General features: G+C 31.6%; 2 protein-coding genes across 3 annotated transcripts in view; both read right to left on the bottom strand.

Annotated features, from left to right (window-relative positions):
- LOC139425606 (helix-loop-helix protein 15-like) overlaps positions 1 to 17,374 on the bottom strand; it is a 49,275-nt gene extending 31,901 nt beyond the window's left edge. The window contains exon 1 of one of the 2 annotated variants that reach the window (XM_087169537.1): positions 17,277 to 17,374. The gene's annotated coding sequence lies outside the window, so the exon portion shown is untranslated. Of the gene's footprint in view, positions 1 to 13,371; positions 13,434 to 17,276 lie in introns of those variants that run through there. The other variant, XM_087169536.1, reaches the window with a different exon arrangement.
- LOC107457140 (organic anion transporter 3) overlaps positions 1 to 17,819 on the bottom strand; it is a 106,372-nt gene that overhangs the window by 18,601 nt on the left and 69,952 nt on the right. The gene's annotated exons all lie outside the window — the stretch shown is intronic.

Genomic DNA, 17,819 nt, shown 5'->3' with positions numbered 1-17,819 from the left:
CTTTAAAGTGTTATGTATATGCAATATTATTAACAGAATATTATATATATATATATATATATATATATATATATATATATATATATATATATATATATATATATATATATATATATATATATATATATATATATATATATATATATATATATATATATATATATATATATATATATATATATATATATATATATATATATATATATATATATATATATATATATATATATATATATATATATATATATATATATATATATATATATATATATATATATATATATATAGCATAATAAATAAAAACAAAAAAACACGAAGAATAATAAGAAAAAAAATAAGTCTTATTTAATAATCTTACTTCGTAATCATGATGATAATATTAATTTCAATTTTTTGGATTTGAGTATTACAAAAGAAAATATCTGCTTTGTTGATTTATACGATAAAAGAAATTATTTTAATTTTAATATTAATAAACTAATTCCTTGGAATTCTAATGTTTCTAGGAGCATCTATTTAAATACCACCTTTAATAAATAAATAGAATTAAAAGAATATGTAGTAATATTTACTTATCCAAAAAACCAAATAGATAAACCCTTTCAAAATTTGATATAAAAAAAAGCACAATAGATACCCAACTAAAGTAATAAAATTCTATAAAAAATCATTTAATTAATCGTTTATTATTGTGGATATATTTACTAAAAATTTCCTTTGTTAATTTATATAATTTTTCCATGTGCAAATCCATTTCGGGCAAATCCGTGACTAAAATTATGTGGAAAACAGGCAATTCATGTTTCTTTCTCTTTTCCATCTTATATATTTTTTCTTAAATAAATATTTATTTTCTAAAATTATCAATTGTCAACTTCTTTAAATTATGCAGTATAATATTACCTTGCGCACATCCATTTTCGGGCCTATCCTTGGTAACTAACAAATCAAACGCACTTCAGTAATGCAGCAAAAACTCACTTTAATACAAAACTCCCCTTGTTACGCTTTTAGCTCAATTTACGCTTTTGTTTTTATTTTCAAATTCAAAAAGAGAAGAAAAAAAACGATTTTTTTTTTCTAAAAGAAAAAATTTCTCATTTTTTGCTATATAATTCGACAGAATGGCTGTCGATGATTTTGTAGATCGTGCTTTCAACTTAATCTTTTATACGTATAACTTGTTTGTAGAATGAATAGACTAAATGATACGAGTGTTTGTTTGATGATCCTCTCAGTAAAATTTTTCAAACAGGGTTGAAAAAATTTTTAATTACCGTAAAATGGCTTAAGTGAAATAAATAACAATGATTTTGTTGTAATAACAGTAGAAAATATTAAAGAGTGAATCAAAAAAGAAGAAGAAAAAATAATTATCGACTTAAATTGATTTTTTCAATTTATTATGTCTTTCATAAATAAATGTTTTAAAAACACAGCTTTAATATGATGCGCATGGATTTAATATGATGAAGAAAGAAAAATGTGTTTGATATAAATGAAATAAATTATTGTGATTTATTATTAACTCCCTTCTATTTCAGAAAGTAATTTTATCCGTTGCTTCCATATGAAGACAAAGAGCTGTAAGAATAATTTCTATAAATCTAATAATTAAGGAAAGCTTACTTTAATGTTAGTGTCTTCGTTTCGCGTCTAATTTTATTCCATTTTATTACAACAGCCGTCCCAATTTTGAAATTATGACTACCAATGTTCAACTCCGTATCCTTGTAATTTTGAGTCCAACCCAGAAGACATGGGGACTCTTGAATCAAGTATTGGGTAAAATTTTTCTTTGTCGTCGACATTTTGATGGTACTAACCTGTATTTGCGTTAAATGGAAAGGCAAACCACGAAGACCTCCCTCGGTTAGTCTGAAGCCAAGGAGACTCTAGTACATAATCCCTCTACCCCTGATGATATTTTACGTCAGCACCGTGGTGCCCGCGAGCCGGGTGAGAAATTAATACGGAACGGCTATCAATGGGATTCGAACCCAGGGCACCTCATTGTGAGGCAAGCGCTCTATCTCCTGATTCAGCACTGCTCTTTCTTGACAAATTTTGTTTTATTTTCATTTTATAACTTGCGTTGAACAGCTGGTTCAATTTTGGGTTTTGCGACTACCAGTGTTTAAAGCCGTAGCCTTGTAATTTTGAACCCAATCCAGAAGGCAATAGAACTCCAGGATCAAGTACCGGAAGAAACTTTGCCTTCGTGGAGAACTTTTTGACGCAACTAGCCCGCATTTGCGTTACATGAAGAGGAAAACCACGAAAACCTTCCACGATTAGCCTGACGGCAAGGGGACTCTAACCCATGATCCGTCTACCACTGAGAATATTTTACGTCATCATTGTTGTCGGTGTAAGCCAGATGCGGAATTCGTATTGACCAGCCATCTCTGGGATTCGAACCCGGTTTACCTCATGGGAAGGCGAACGCTCTATCCCCTGACTTATCACGTCTCTTTCTTGTCTAATTGTAGAATATCTTCTTTCTGTGAAATATCTTGATAGATAACATTCATTAAAAACGGCAAAATTTTGAACTTATTTTAAAATGATCAGCTAAAGGCGTAGAAATGGAATTCAGTGAGCGAAAATGAAAAAGATTAAAAGGATACATTATAGCTTTTAGTTATCATATCACATTACATTAATCCAGTTTCAATGAGTGAATGAAGTTATTAAACACTTGAGAGAAATTACCATAGAATAAACTCAAATATTATGTTGTTTTAAAAGCTCTGAACTAAATTACTTTATGATTTTATTCTACGATATGACGCAATACCAGCAATGTTAATGCCATGCATTTTTTTTTATGAAAAAAGAAGTTTCTAGCTTTCTCAGGATTGATAAGTTTTTGGCTATATATAAAAAAATCTCTCTTTTTTTAATTAAATTAAAAAAAGCGTGAATATTATAAAAAAAGGATTTTTTAATAATAATTTAATTAGCTTCACGTGTAATTTAGGGACAAAAAGATAATATTTGCCTGATTGTGTTTATGATTTGTCAAATTACTGTAAACAAGTTACCCTTCAGGGTAGTGTTCCCCAAACCCCGGTCCGAGGACCGGTACCGGCTAGTGGATCAAATGGTACCGGGCCGCCCATTTCATTGAAACTGAATTTAAATTCCTTGGTTTATACCCCAAGTTAAAAATATCTGTGTTCCAGTAAAATTTTATTTATTTTAAAAAAGGGGCCCCAGAAGGTATACTGACGTAAATTTTTTAATGTTTGTAATGCATCATTGTCTCCGATCACCCCCAGATGGAATCGTCTCATTGCAAAGAAACATGGTCAGGATTCTCATTGATTTAAAGTTCTAGTAAGTTAAAATGTTAAATCACTTTATATTTATTTTTTGTCGTAACTGTATTTTATTTTGAAGGCATGTTTAAACACGATTAAATTAAAATTAATAAATCAAAATAATCTAAAATATAAACAATCAACGTCCCCCCTCCCAAGGGGGCTCGGTAAAATTATCAAACGTTGACAGATCCGCGGTGATATAAAGGTTGGGGAACACTGCTCTAGGGGATAAGTTTTGCATAGATTTTTGCTCAGATTTTTGTATAGATTTTTCTAAATTAAACCAAGCAAAATTCGAAATCAAGAGATGTGAGAAAGCTCAAAATCCAAGATATGTGATTTCTTTTTTTGGAGGAAACATAAATACCTATGAAGTATATGAAAAATTGCATCGATCTTTAAAATCTTTACTAGTGGAAGAACATTCCAAACCTACCAATGCATGAAAGGAAACTAGGAGTTACAGCCGAAGATTCCCCGTGTAGTAAATGGTGACTGGTGCACGTTAAATTTGTCGGGTCACAAAGTCCTCTATGTTCCCATAACAAATCAATACCTCTGGGGGTACTAAATATGAGATTGATCGTTCTCTGGTTCCTGTCAAAATTAAGATCTGTGGATGAATGAATGCTAAAATAAGTATTGCATTCAAACAATTTTCGTATAAAATAGCACTGTTCTTGAAAACACTGTAACCCTCTTAAAATTTGCATTTTAGAACCTTGAAGTTTTATCGTTTATTTTTTTATAAGGAACAGTCTGATTAAAGTAACCTTAATTTTCCAAGCTATTTAAATTACGTTGGCGCTTTTCACTGTACATCCTCAGTACTGAGAATTACGGAATACTGCCTAGAGTTCATTATAAACCTTAAAAAATGCAGAGTGCATGGAACTAAGTAGGGCACTATATCCTTAAGAAAGGGCCCTGTATGTCACTTGAAGCGTGTTTTTGTTTGGAAACCATAATTCAAAACTTTCAGTTTATATTATTAAAAATAGAAAAAAAATTGACAAGTGGTGATGACTTCGCACATTCTAAACATTTTGCGTATTGTAATACACAAGTATTAAAATCATCGAGGTTTTAAAAACCATGTTGAAGACAACCGTTGAAAAAGAGCCTCGATAGCTCAGGGGATGGAGCGTTATCCTTCCAATGAGGTGAACCGGGTTTGAATCCCAGCGATGGCTGGTTGATACGAATTCCGCATCCCGCTCGCATCAAGCACAATGCTGACTTAAAAAAATATCCTCAGTGGTAGACGAATTATGAGTTAGAGTCCCCCTGCCGTCGGGCTAAACGTGGGATGTTTTCGTGGTTTTTCTCTTCATCTAACACAATTGGGTTAGTTCCATCAAAATCTCCTCCACGAAGGCAAATCTCTCGTCGTCTTCTGGATTGGGCTCATAATTACAAGGCTACGGAGCTGAACATTAGTGGGTGTAAACCCAAAAAATTGGGTCGACTGTTCAACGACGGTTATAAAATAAAATATAAAAAGTAGTATCAATTGTTGAAAAAACGATGATCTACGTGAATTTTCATGTTGTCGCAAATCGTATAAAAAATTGATCACTTAAACCTGTGATTCAAAATTCGTTAAAAGTAATACTGCCGCATTTAATATATCGGGAATTATTAAATAATGTAGGAATTTTAAAAAAAATAACTGAAATGAAATCGTGAAAATGATTGGTAAAAGACGGCTTAGAATGGTGTATTCGCGAATTAAGCTCGTCAAAAAGTGATTTCACAAACTTGAAATTCATGTGACGTAACGATATTGTATTAAAAATATCGTTGTTTTAAAAACCATGTGAAAAGGAAACCACATAAACTAAGAATATCTCACGAGAAAACGACGTGGATTAACTTTGGCATAATCGCGAAACTAGCACATCAAAAAAGGATTACGGAAATTCGAAATTTGGAAGTCGCAATAACGCATTAAATCGGAATTTTAAAAAAAAAAACCATGTGGAAAAAAAACGACCGAAAACGACATGGATTTGCAATGGAATCGTCGCTAATTGAGTACGACAAAAATCGATTACTTGAATTTTAAATTCGCGTATAGTAGCAACATAGTTTTAAAAATATCAGAGTTTAGAAAACCACATGAAGAGAGCTGTAAAATAACTGTCGAAGAACATCAACTAACGACGTGGATTAACAGAACAGTTGCGAATCAAGAGCATTAAAAAGTGATTACTCAAATTCGAACTTCATGTAAAATAATAATGTAATTAAAAATATCAGAGAAAAACGATTAGCAACAATCGGAGAAAGGGTCCGAGAATGACGTGGACGGAATCATCGTGCATCTAAGCGCGTCAAGAAATCATAATTCCTTATTATGAATCATAATTCTTTGATAGAAATTATGTTCGCAGCTAAAATGAGATTGCAATAATTTTTTTTTTATTGAAATGTCACCTAATGAAGGAATCACAAAATTACGTTCTCAAGCTTCTTTAAAACGTCTAATTTTCCAAATAATGTCCTCCTTTTTCTACTAGATGTATTTGCTCCATAGAGACTGTTTCAAATTGCGCAATATTCAACGCTGCAAAACAACCTACGGCATTATGCGCTCCCTAGGGTAAGTAGTTCAAGAGTACAGTGCTGGCGTAAAATAGCCTCAGTAGTAGACAAACAACAATCTCCTTGCTTAACAGTGGGAGGTTTCCGTGGTTCTCCTCTCCGTGCAACGCAATGTTCTCCATGGAAGCCGTGATTGCTCAGGGGATAGAGCGTTTGCCTTCCAATGAGGTGAAACGGGCTTTAATCCCAGCAATTGCTGGTTGATTCGAATTCCGCAGCCGGCTCACACTGGCTACAGTGCTGACGTAAAATACTTTAGTGGTAGACGGATCATGGGTTAGCGCCTAATGGCCGTTTGGTTAACAGTGGGAGGTTTTCGTGGCTTTCCGCTCCATGTAACACAAATGCGGGTTAATTCCATCAGCAACAAAAATACTCCACGAAGGCAAATTTCACCCGATACTTGATCCTTAGTCTACTGGATTGGGTTCAAACTTACAAGGTTACGGAGTTGAACAATAGTAGTCGTTTAACTGAAAATTGGGTCTGCTGTTCCACGACGGTTATGAAGTAAGATACAAAAAAATTTCTCCATGGAATGTGGTGGTTCAGAAGATAGAGCGTTCCCCTTCCAATGAGGTCAACTGAGTTCAAATCCCAGCGATTTCTGGTCGATTCGAATTCCGCACACGGCTCGCACTGGCCACAGTGCTGACTTAAAATATGTTCACTGGTAGACGGATCATGGGTTAGAGTCTCCTTACCATTAGGCTAACCAAGATATGTTTTCGTAGTTTTCTTCACCATGCAAAGCAAATGCAGGTTAATTCCGTCAAAAAAAAAAAAAAAAAATCCTTCACGAAGGCGAATTTCCCCAATGCTTGATCCCCGAGTTCCCTTGTCTTTTGGATTGGGTGCAAACTTATAAGGCTACGTAGTTGAACATTAGTTGTCGTAAACCGTAAATTGGTGTTGGCTGTTCTACGACCGTTATAAAATGTTCTCCATGGATTATTTAAATAGAACGAAGGCTGATTAAGTTCCCAAGGTTGGGTTCAAAGTAAAATAGTGTTACGGAACCTATCTTTGGTGTGGGAGTTGATGAGCTCTTCCGAATTAAATGAGTATTTCCTTTTGTTAAGTTAGCTCAATTAATTTATTACAGGAAAATCACTTTCATGTAATAAAAGATTGCTTTATAATCACCCTACGACATTACGCGTTCCCTTTGGTTACGCCTAAGACAGCACACTGTTGGAAATTTCTCGGAAAAACTGGCTAAATAACAATCTATTAATTGTTATTTTACTGTATTTAAACAAAACTGTCAAATAATCATAAATAAGATGGTAATCAAACTATTAACAGTGAGAAAAATCGTTTATTAACTTCTTTTTTTTTTTTTAACCTAAAACGGTTAAATAACAAGAATTTTACTGAAACAACTAAGCCTACAAATTGCTTACATATTATAGCCGAAAGAGCTAATCTTTCATTCTCAGGACCGACAGACGGGGGGGGGGGGGGGCGAGACCCAGCGTTGGCACCTTCATTCCCTTTAAGAAGAATTTCCAGTGTCCTGCGCTCTCCAATACCCACTACCTCACTAGAAGCCTAGCTTTTATGTACAGTTAAATTTCTTTTTTTACGGTTCTGGAACCATGGTTTTGTATTCATGATTTTATTACCATCCATGCTAGTTGTAAACAGTTTCAAAACCGTCAAGGTGAAAAATATTCTTTAACGGAAACTTTACGGTTAATCGGACATGGTTGACGGTAATACCGTTGACAGAAAGCTGCCGGTTATTTTACCGTAATTTTAGAACAAAAATTCCAACAGTGCAGTGCTGGAGTAAAATATATTCAGTGCTAAACGGATATAAGTTCACTTGCTCAACATTGGGAGGTTTCTATGGTTCTCTCCAAGTAACGACTTATTTACATAGAAAGAAGCTCACCGCGAAAGAGTCCTCAAGGTTGGGTACAAAGTTAAAAATGTTAGGGAAATGAACATTGGTGTGGCTGTTTGATGGGCCCTTGTGAATAAAATGGGTATTTTCTTTTATTTATTTAGTTTAATTTATTACAGGATAATGACTTTCATGTATTAAAAGAATGTCTTAAAATTAAATGTCGATTATAGACTGCAAAAATTATTTCACCGGTTTAAAAATTTGATAGCATTTATATTATTAATGTTGTTTTTTTCTTCCTCATTTGAACCGGAAATTTTCTTTAATTTTAATATTTCAATGATGAAATATTTCAACTTAAGGAATTTGTTGTTTCTGTTATCTGTTTTTAATGTTTTATATTTCGCCTTCTAAGTTTCGTTAAATTTCTAAAGCATTCCTCTTTTAATTTATTTTCCATACTTGAATTTTTGAGAGAGAAGGATTCTAATAATATATTTACCAAGGACCGGGATAGCTTGGTTGGTAGGGCACTGGGCCCATGTCCAAGAGGTGATGGGTCCGATCCCCGTGTATTAAAGGGGGACTGATGCACGTTAAATCTGTCGAGTCACAAAGTCCTTCGTGTTCCCATGGCAAATCATACCGCTGGGGGTTACTGATTCAGGAGTTTCCTTGGATTAGTTCAAAATTAAAAGACTGCGCGGTTTAATATTAGTGGTCTTAAACCCAAAATCGGGTCCGCTGTTCAAGGACGGTTATGAAATTTTAAAAATAAAATATATTTACCAGTGGAAAGACGTGTATAAGCTTCGATATTTATCCTTTATTCATTCCCAAGTTATTTAGTTGATGGGATATGTTAAAAATATAAACGCCCTAAAAGATATTATCTCAATGAAATATTCTTTTCGACAAACAGTTCGCCACAATGTTCATCTCAAAACAAAATATTATACACTTAAAAATAAATAAATTACCGCAAGGATACGAGGGTTGCTATTTATATTTCTGGCCTTGGCAACAGTAAGTGTTGCTAGGCGACCGCATGGGATTTTAATCGAAAGTTTGATATTTTTAAACATAAATTCAGCAGACAATTTACCATTATAGCTTCATTTGTGTTGTTGACAGTAAATTGAAAAGTTCTTCTCTTTCAAAAAATGGAATTGAATAGTGAACATTTCCGTGCCATTATTTTTCATAACTTTCGACGTGGATTGTCAAGACAAGAGTGCTTCGATGAACTTAATTCTTTATTCAGCGATATAGCGCCATCCTACAGCACTGTAAAAAATTGGTATAACGAATTTAATCGTGATCGATGTTCGATCCAGGACGAATCCCGTGCAGGTCGTCCAAAATCCGTTGTTGTGCCAGAAAAGATCGATGCTGTGCGTGAACTGATAAAGCAAGATCGTCATGTGACATACCGTGAGATAGAGGCGTCTTTGGACATTAGTATGACTAGCATCAATAAAATATTGCATGAACATTTGAGCGTAAAAAAAATTTGTTCGCGTTGGATCCCGCATAATCTGACAAACGCTCAAAAAAAGGCTCGTGTCGATTTGTGCAAGGAAATGCTGGAAAAATACGTTCAAGGTAGCCGAAGAAGCGGTTGATGCATTCAAAACGCATGTTTTGGAATTACCTCAATCGGACTGGAAAAAGTGCTTTGAAAATTGGTTCAAACGCATGCAAAAGTGTATTGATCATCATGGAGAATATTTTGAAAAACAATAAAACCAATTTCGATCCTACATATTTGTTTTTGCATTATTAGGCCAGAAATATAAATAGCAACCCTCGTATGTATATATGTTACTGTGAATGACCAAAATTGGTGGTTGTTGATTTTCACCTGTAAAGGTTGACAGTCACATAATCGCTTTGGTAAATCTCCGAAATATATACTAGGTCTAGTTAAGTGCCTTTGCCGGTAAACATTTGCCCGGTATGTCCTACAGCAATGTTTTTTTAAGGTCAAGTGCCACTGCCCAGTATGCTTTTAACCGGTAGTCCGAACACTGATGTTTCTCCTAATCTATCCTCAGCAGATATCAAAATATCGAATAAATATAATAATATCAACGAATAACTCAACATCAAATCGGATATCGCAAATATTTCGGACATTCACCACAGCGACTGTGTGATTGTTGACATTCACTTGATTTCGGCCATTCACTGTAACCTATTAACATATACTCACAATTTTTTTTTCTAAAGAAAAGAAAAAGAAGACAAAAAGTATGATAATTTCATCTAAGCACATTTTGTTAATGCACAACGAAATGAATTTTAAAAATAATCAAACGTACTTGAAATAAAATATATAAATTTAGTAATACAGAACGTGTGACACGTGCAATCTAATCATGCTTGTTAGCAATATCGATAACCTTGTATTTTATAACAGTTCATATTGGAAACGGATTTTATCTATCTTGAGTTTGTTGATTGATTGATTGAAAAAAATCGATATTGATGTTAAGATTTATGCCAAGCCCAACATCTAGTCGCTGTCTTATTTTTTCCCTTTTTTTTTTAAAAAAATTATACATTTATTTATTTAAATCCTGCTATTAATTCACACACTCCCTATATTTTGTTCGAATTTTCGAACGTTATTTAAATACTTTTCATTCGTCAACTCGAGTTCAAAGAAATTTTTTTAAACTTGTAGTGGATGACTCTAGATCTTAATACAGTTTTTTTTTCTTTTTCAAATATTAATTCATTCATTAAATAGTGACGAGCGAAAAACAAAATGGAGTTTTCTGATGGTTTAAGCGTTAGTCATTGTTTTAAATTTTACTAGAAGCGATTCAGGTTTTCGACCTATTTTAAAGATAACTTCAGTGACAATTTCTAACTTATAGCTCTGTTTGAACAACAAAAAAAAAAAAAAAAAACGTTATTGCGCTCATTTAAATATTTAATAAGTTTATATTCGCTGTGTCAGATAAATTCAATAAAGGACATGACGTGGTAGCACGTGTGATCTACGTCATCAAATTTATACTTTTATAGTTGTCTTATACCACGCGCCTTTTTTTTTTTCTTTCCAATTGGGTATAATATGAAAAAAACACAACTACTTCGATTTAGTAGGAATAACATATGACGCAATGCTAAACGAATGGAATTTAGTTGTTGTTTATTTGGTTATTGTTATTAGTAGTTGTTGTTATTTGTTTTAGTTGTTGTTGTTTATTTAATTGTATTTAGTTTCAATAACTTTTCTTTATAATGCAATAAAATCTGGCGAGCAGCTATTTAAACGATCGAACACTTCGTTTGTTTATTTGTGGCTTGAAGTTAGGCTCGCAGAAAATGCCGTTCATGGGTTAAATTTAGTAGGAACAACACAACCTGTGACGTAGGCTATATTATACCCAATTCCTACTATTTGTTTACAATCTCCCTCTATATATTTATATATGTTACCGTTAAAGTATGAAATCCGTTATTTTATAGAATACCTAGTTATTCCATGAAATAACTGATCGGTTCCGTTAAAGTGTAAAACTCTCTTGTACTTCATGGTTTTGGTTTAACTAGTTATTTCATAGAATAACGATCTGCAGCCCGTTAAAGTGTAAAATAATCTATATCATATATCTCATTCTGAAGCATCTGTGGGGTTTGCCAGTGCCTGAAGTTGACAGAGGAAAAGGTGATTCCAAATCTGTTCATCATAAAAATAACCGAAGAAGGATTTTTCCAATTGGGCACAAGAAATGGCCGCATAAAACAATTGTGTTCCCGATCCCAGTTCAGTGTCTGCGAACAAAAATTAATTAAAATCGAAGAAGTGCCGGATGTAGAAATATCGCTCCGGTCGGTTGCTACAGCTCAAAGTTTAGGTACTGGTCAGGGATTTAAAAAATGTTCGTGAAAAACCCAGTGTGCCAACAAAAAATGTTTTTGTTTTAGAAATAATGTTCTTTGTAATTCCAAGTGTCATTTTAGTAATCCTTGTTGTAACAAATGATTTTATGGTACGTTTCCATAAATAGCATTTATTCACTGCATAAATTAGATAAATTGCTTCTTTTTCATTTTAATTGTCTATCATTAGTTTATTTATAGAATACCTAGTTATTTCATTTTAGATAAATTGTTTATTTTACACTTTAACTGTCTCTCAGTAGTTAATTTATAGAATACCTAGTTATTTCACAGAATAACTAGCTAAAGTGTCAAATTAATAACATATTACACACTTTAACGGACACGATCAGTTATTTCATGGAATAACTAGTTATTCTATAAAATAACTGCGTTATATACTTTAACGATAACATATATATATCTTGTTCATATTTTCAATAGTTACTAAAAAAGGCCGGGATAGCCTGGTTGGTAGGGCACTGAGCCCATGTCCAAGAATTTGTGGGTTCGATCCCAGACCAGCCGAAGACTCCCCGTGTAGTAAATGGTGACTGATGCACGTTAAATCTGTCGAGTCGCAAATTCCTCCATGTTCCCATGATTCAGGAGTCTCCCTGTCTTCTGGATTAGCTCAAAATTGCAAGGCTACGGAGTTGAACATTAGTTGTCGTAAACCCATAAAATTGGGTCGGTTGTTCAACGACGGGATATAAAATAAAATAGTTACTAAAATACTTTTTATTCATGCACTCAAGTTAAAATACATTTTTTCAGGCTTGTAAAGAATGATATTTGATGTTAATACAGTTTTTTCAAATATTAATTCATTCATTAAATTTAATTAAATATTTTTATTTCTATGTGAGAGAAGTTTTTTTAATTTTTTAATAAAAAATAACTAAAAAATTTTTTTTATTTTGACACTAAGTAAGAATTGACTTTATTACTTTTTTTTTAATATTACTTGTTTAATTTATACTTTCATTTATTTATTATGCTACTTTTGTCATCAAGTCAAACTCGAGCTCATGAAATGAACATGTCGGGGGGGGGGGGGAGATAATCTATATTTTTTTCAACAATGTTAAATAAATCAGATAAGTAATGATCGCGATATTATTATATTTGATATGTATTTTTATTGTTAATGATCGCTGTGTTGTCGAATTTGATATTCATATTATCGGACCTGTGTATTATCGGATAATCTATATTTTTTTCAACAATGTTAAATAAATCAGATAAGTAATGATCGCGATATTATCATATTTGATATGCATTTTTATTGTTAATGATACGCTGTGTTGTCGAATTTGATATTCATATTATCGGACCTGTGTAACCTAATGTTATCTCTACGTTTTGGTGAAACTGAATACTGTCCTTAAAACAGATTATGATCCTCCTAAATTTCTAACAATGTCATTGAATTGTCAGAAAAACGTCAAAACAAAACAATTTTTTTTCTTAAACTAAGACAACTTTAATTGATATTATAAATTAGTGAATATTTTCAAGTGATCAAGATGTTAACAATGATTTCCCCAACAACAAATAACAATTAATAGTTTTTTTTGCGTGATTTAGTTTCAGTATTATACATAATACGTTAAAAAAAATGCTGCTGAACGATTGTTATAATAAAAGAAATATTAAAAATACTTAAATGGTTTAACAAACCTGTTTAAATAGTTCGTAGCTTGAGTAACTCCATCCTCGGCCGAAGCATCAGTTTAAACAAACCACTCAATTTTTTCTCTCGCTATCAGAGAAAATAAGGCGGGGCTTAAAGAGGACTACGCCTTTTCTAGCTAGATCCATCGGGATTGGATACTAGTAATACCAGCATCATCCAATCAACAACATTACCTCTTGCCCCCTCGAGGAGGATTTTCGGAATTTTTATTTTATCTCAATAATATTTCATTTTCTATCATCACATTATTGCTTTTTCGAAATTATATCCGTTTTTTTTTTAAACTTTAATGTGCCTTATAATTATTTGTGCCTATAACTTTCATTACTATTTAAATGCATATAAGGATTTATGTATTTTCCTGTTAATGCAAAGTCTTCGATTTGAAATTTACCTTATTTTTTTATTTTGGTTAATTTTAACGATATTTCTGTGGAATGAAAAGTCAAGTTCTTTTTCCTTTTAATTTTATTGTATAAAAAAATTATCAGCAATAGAGTCCCTGGATAATTTATTAGACACACTATAAGATTCTGTGTAAAATCTTTATTATCAGGTGTTACTACACAACTATATTGTTTTCACGCAGACGAAACCGGTTTGTATTTGTTTACGTTCGTATATCAATTAGTTAACATTGTAATGCAATACGTTAAAAATAAATACAAATAAGAAGTATATATAAAAAAATCTCCTGAATAAAAATCCAAACAAATAAATGCACTAGCTCACTTTTTCATGTTTGATCAGAACTGTTATTTTTCACTACATGTTATTTTTTCGTAATTTACCCACGTTAATTATTTACTAAGCAGATTGTTGTTAATTATTAAAATATTAAGCTGAATCAAATAAAACCCGGTTTCAAGTTCACAATTTGTTTCTAGGTTATGAGCATTTTTCTGCAGCTGCTTATGGTCCACTACTTAAAAAATAAGCGAATTTCGAAAATCTTACACTTTTTAGAAATAAGTTAGTATTGTCTCTTGTGTAATTTTAATGCTGAATTGTATAAAAATCAATTGCAAATAAAAAAAAATTATTGCTTGAAAGTTATATGCATTTATTTTAATTTCATCCTGTGAGATATGTTTTTTATATTTAAACAAATGGTTATAGCAACTAACAATTAGTTTTATTCTGCTCTGTATAAGTTACTTAGGAAATATTGTACTCAACTTCTTTTAAAAGCATTATTCCAAATCGTTCTCTCTTAAACATTTTTCTCACAACTTTAAAACAAATGCTCCAATCACCTTGTGATTAGTTTTATTCGATTGAGTGAAAAAAATGCATACAAATAGGTACATAACTATAAAAATTTATATTATTAAAGGAATGTTGATTCTTGATTATACATTGATTAAAATAACTATTTAAGAAACTCTGAAGTGATTGACAATAAATAACGGAAGTCTTTTTTAAAAATTTATTAAAAAGCTATTAGTTTCTTTAAATCTGACAAAAGGTTAAGAAAATATAGACTAGTCTTATTAATTTTAAAGATTTGTAAGAAAAAAAGAAAGAAAATTACATAGGAAATATTACAAAAGTTACGTAGGAAATATTTTTCTAAATTCTTTTGAAAGCATTAATTCGAAACATTCTCTCGTAGACGTTTTCCTCTCATAAAATGGCTCACAACTTTAAAAAAACTAAAAAGTGTTAAAATTTCCTAATAAGATTGGAATTATGTATTTGAATTACTGTAAAAGTTGTTAATTTTAGTACTTTCTTCAGTGTATTTTATTTTGTGGCTACGGTAACTGTCATGCTTTTTAGTTACGAGGATTGAATAGAAATTGTAGAAGAGTAATACTATTTATATGAAAAAGAAAATTAATTTCATCCAGTTAATTTAAATCATTAAAAAAAAAACATTTCTGATATTTTAAAACCGGCCGCTATTGTAAATATGACTTAGTAATTAATATTTTTTTCTTTTAGGTTCCAGTAGTTCCAAGCTTTAACAGGGGGGCAGAATCAATATTTAAAATAAATTTGCTGGTTTGTAAAAATGAAGTTTTAGTTTTAAGTAAAAACATTTTGAATTTCAGCTAATTATTTAAATTTGCAGCTTTATAGTTTTAAAAATTCAAGTACCTTAGACTTCTATCTTATAAAAATGTGAGTTCCTACAAATAATTTTTTTATTTCTAGAATTAGAATAAGTGTCGTTTCAAGAAGATTTAATTGAATCTTATTAAAATTACAGAAGAATTATGTATTTGAAGCTTTCTTTTATAGCTTAACAAAAAGAAAGCAATTGTTTCCGAAGGTGCAATATTAAAAACTTCACGTTGATAAATGAAGATCTCTGTGAAAAAATGTAAAGATATACATTATTCTTTACATAATATATGTAATATCTGTGAATAATATATATTACATCTTTATATAATAGTGAGGTTTAAAAAATTGATAAACTAGGTGAATCATACAAACCTCACGTTTGTGAATTATTACTTTCGTAAGTATTAGAAAAAACAGCTTCAGGTTGTGCTATACATATAAGCCTGAAGTGTTAAATAATAATATATAATGTGATATAATACTTCTAAAAATACAAAAATATATACTTGAGGTTACGAAATAATAACCTAAGGTAGAACATGGAACACCTCACGTTAATTAAAAATAACCCTTACAAGTGTCAAAAAATAAATTTGAAGTTGATTTAAAAAGCCGGAAGTGTAAAATGGCACACCTTAGGTAGATAAATAAGTAGGGGAGAGTGGGGTCAATTGTAACAGGGTACGATTGTAACAGAGCAAATATTTCGAGTGTCGGGTTCTAGATTTGGTACCTAGGTGGCGAACAAGGTGTATTTAATAAATCTACATGTACACCCCTGCTGGTAGCCATTTTTATGTACTTTTGAAAGAGTTACATCACAAAAGATATTTTCACGCTACGTAAGTGCTTTCTTTGGTATTAGAATATTATATTGTAACAAAGTAATTTTGTTTAAACAAATAAAAATTATTAACCGAATATGTAAGTGGACACCTTAATTAACATTTTGAAGAAAAAAAAGATTAGTTTTGTTAATTAACTAGCATTGTTTTTAACAAATGAAGCTGAAATGGCGTCTTGGGGACAATTGTAACAATAAGTAAAGGGACGATTGTAACAGCGGAAAATAAATAATTTTATGTTTACAAACCATTACTTAACTCTTTAAGAACCACCAATAGTTTCCTATATCATTTATATTATGTTGCATGTGCATTATTTCATTTGTCACCTTTCACAGCATAAATTAAAATTTTTAACCCCTTAAAGTTTAACCCTTTAGGTCTCTGCTCATCATTATTTCGACTCCTAAAATATCATTACTATTTTGATCAATAAAAAATATATCACAACTATGATAATATGTATAATTAACTATGTTTTAGTTGAATTTATGAACTGTTACAATTGACCCCGTAAGTGGGGACAATTGTAACAAGTGCACGACTGTCAAAAATTGTTAATAACTGATATAATAACATTTAAAATAAGGCATTTTTTTTTTCCTAGTAGAGGATAGTCTACTTTACTCGTCTGTCAATTAATACTAATAATATATTGGAATTTTTGTCAGTTAAAAATAGTTAAGTAAAAAATGTTACAATTGACCCCACTCTCCCCTACTTCAACAACTATATAAATTTATACTTGAGGTTGAAAAATAATAACCTAAAATAGAACATCGAGCACCTCACGTTCATAAAATACAACCTATCCAACGGTCGAAAAATACATTTAAAGTTGATTTATGTGTAAAATGACGCACCTTAAGTTGATAAAAAAAATACCTCTAATACATATAAATATATACCTGAGGTTTAAATATAATAACCTGAGGTAGAATATAAAACACCTCACGCTAGTAAAAAATTACCTTTACAACAGTCAAAAAGTTCTCTTGAGGTAGATCCAGAATAACCTGAAGTGTTAAATGAAACATCTTAGGTTGTTGAATAAGACTTGCACAGGTCTAAAAAATATATTCAGGTGGAAGGTAATGAAATATACAGATCTTTGGTTTGAATTAAAATTTATTTAATTTAATATCCTTCGTTGAACAGCAGACCCAATTTTGGGAATACGACTATCAATGTTCAACTCCGCAGCTTTGAAATTTTGAACCAATTCAGAAGACAATGAAACTCCTGGATCAGTACCCTCAGAGGTATTGATTTGTTATGGGAGCATGGAGGACTTTGCGACTCGACAGATTTAACGTGCACCAGTCACCATTTACTACACGGGGAGTCTTCGGTCGGCGGGGTTCGAACCCACGAACTCTTGGACATGGGGCCAGTGCCATACCAACCGGACTATCCTGGCCCATGAAAAAATTGAGGTGATGTTATGAGACAAAAACTAACAAAGTTTCTAAAATGTAGCAGTTTTTTGATCTCAAAAGCTTAGCTAACTTCAG

The sequence above is a fragment of the Parasteatoda tepidariorum genome, chromosome 8, assembly GCF_982258835.1.
Source record: "Parasteatoda tepidariorum strain Cologne lab strain chromosome 8, Ptep-v5.0, whole genome shotgun sequence".
Classification (NCBI taxonomy): domain Eukaryota; kingdom Metazoa; phylum Arthropoda; class Arachnida; order Araneae; family Theridiidae; genus Parasteatoda; species Parasteatoda tepidariorum.
The sequence above is the reverse complement of the archived record's forward strand: the minus strand, read 5'-3'. Positions and strand labels throughout refer to the sequence as shown.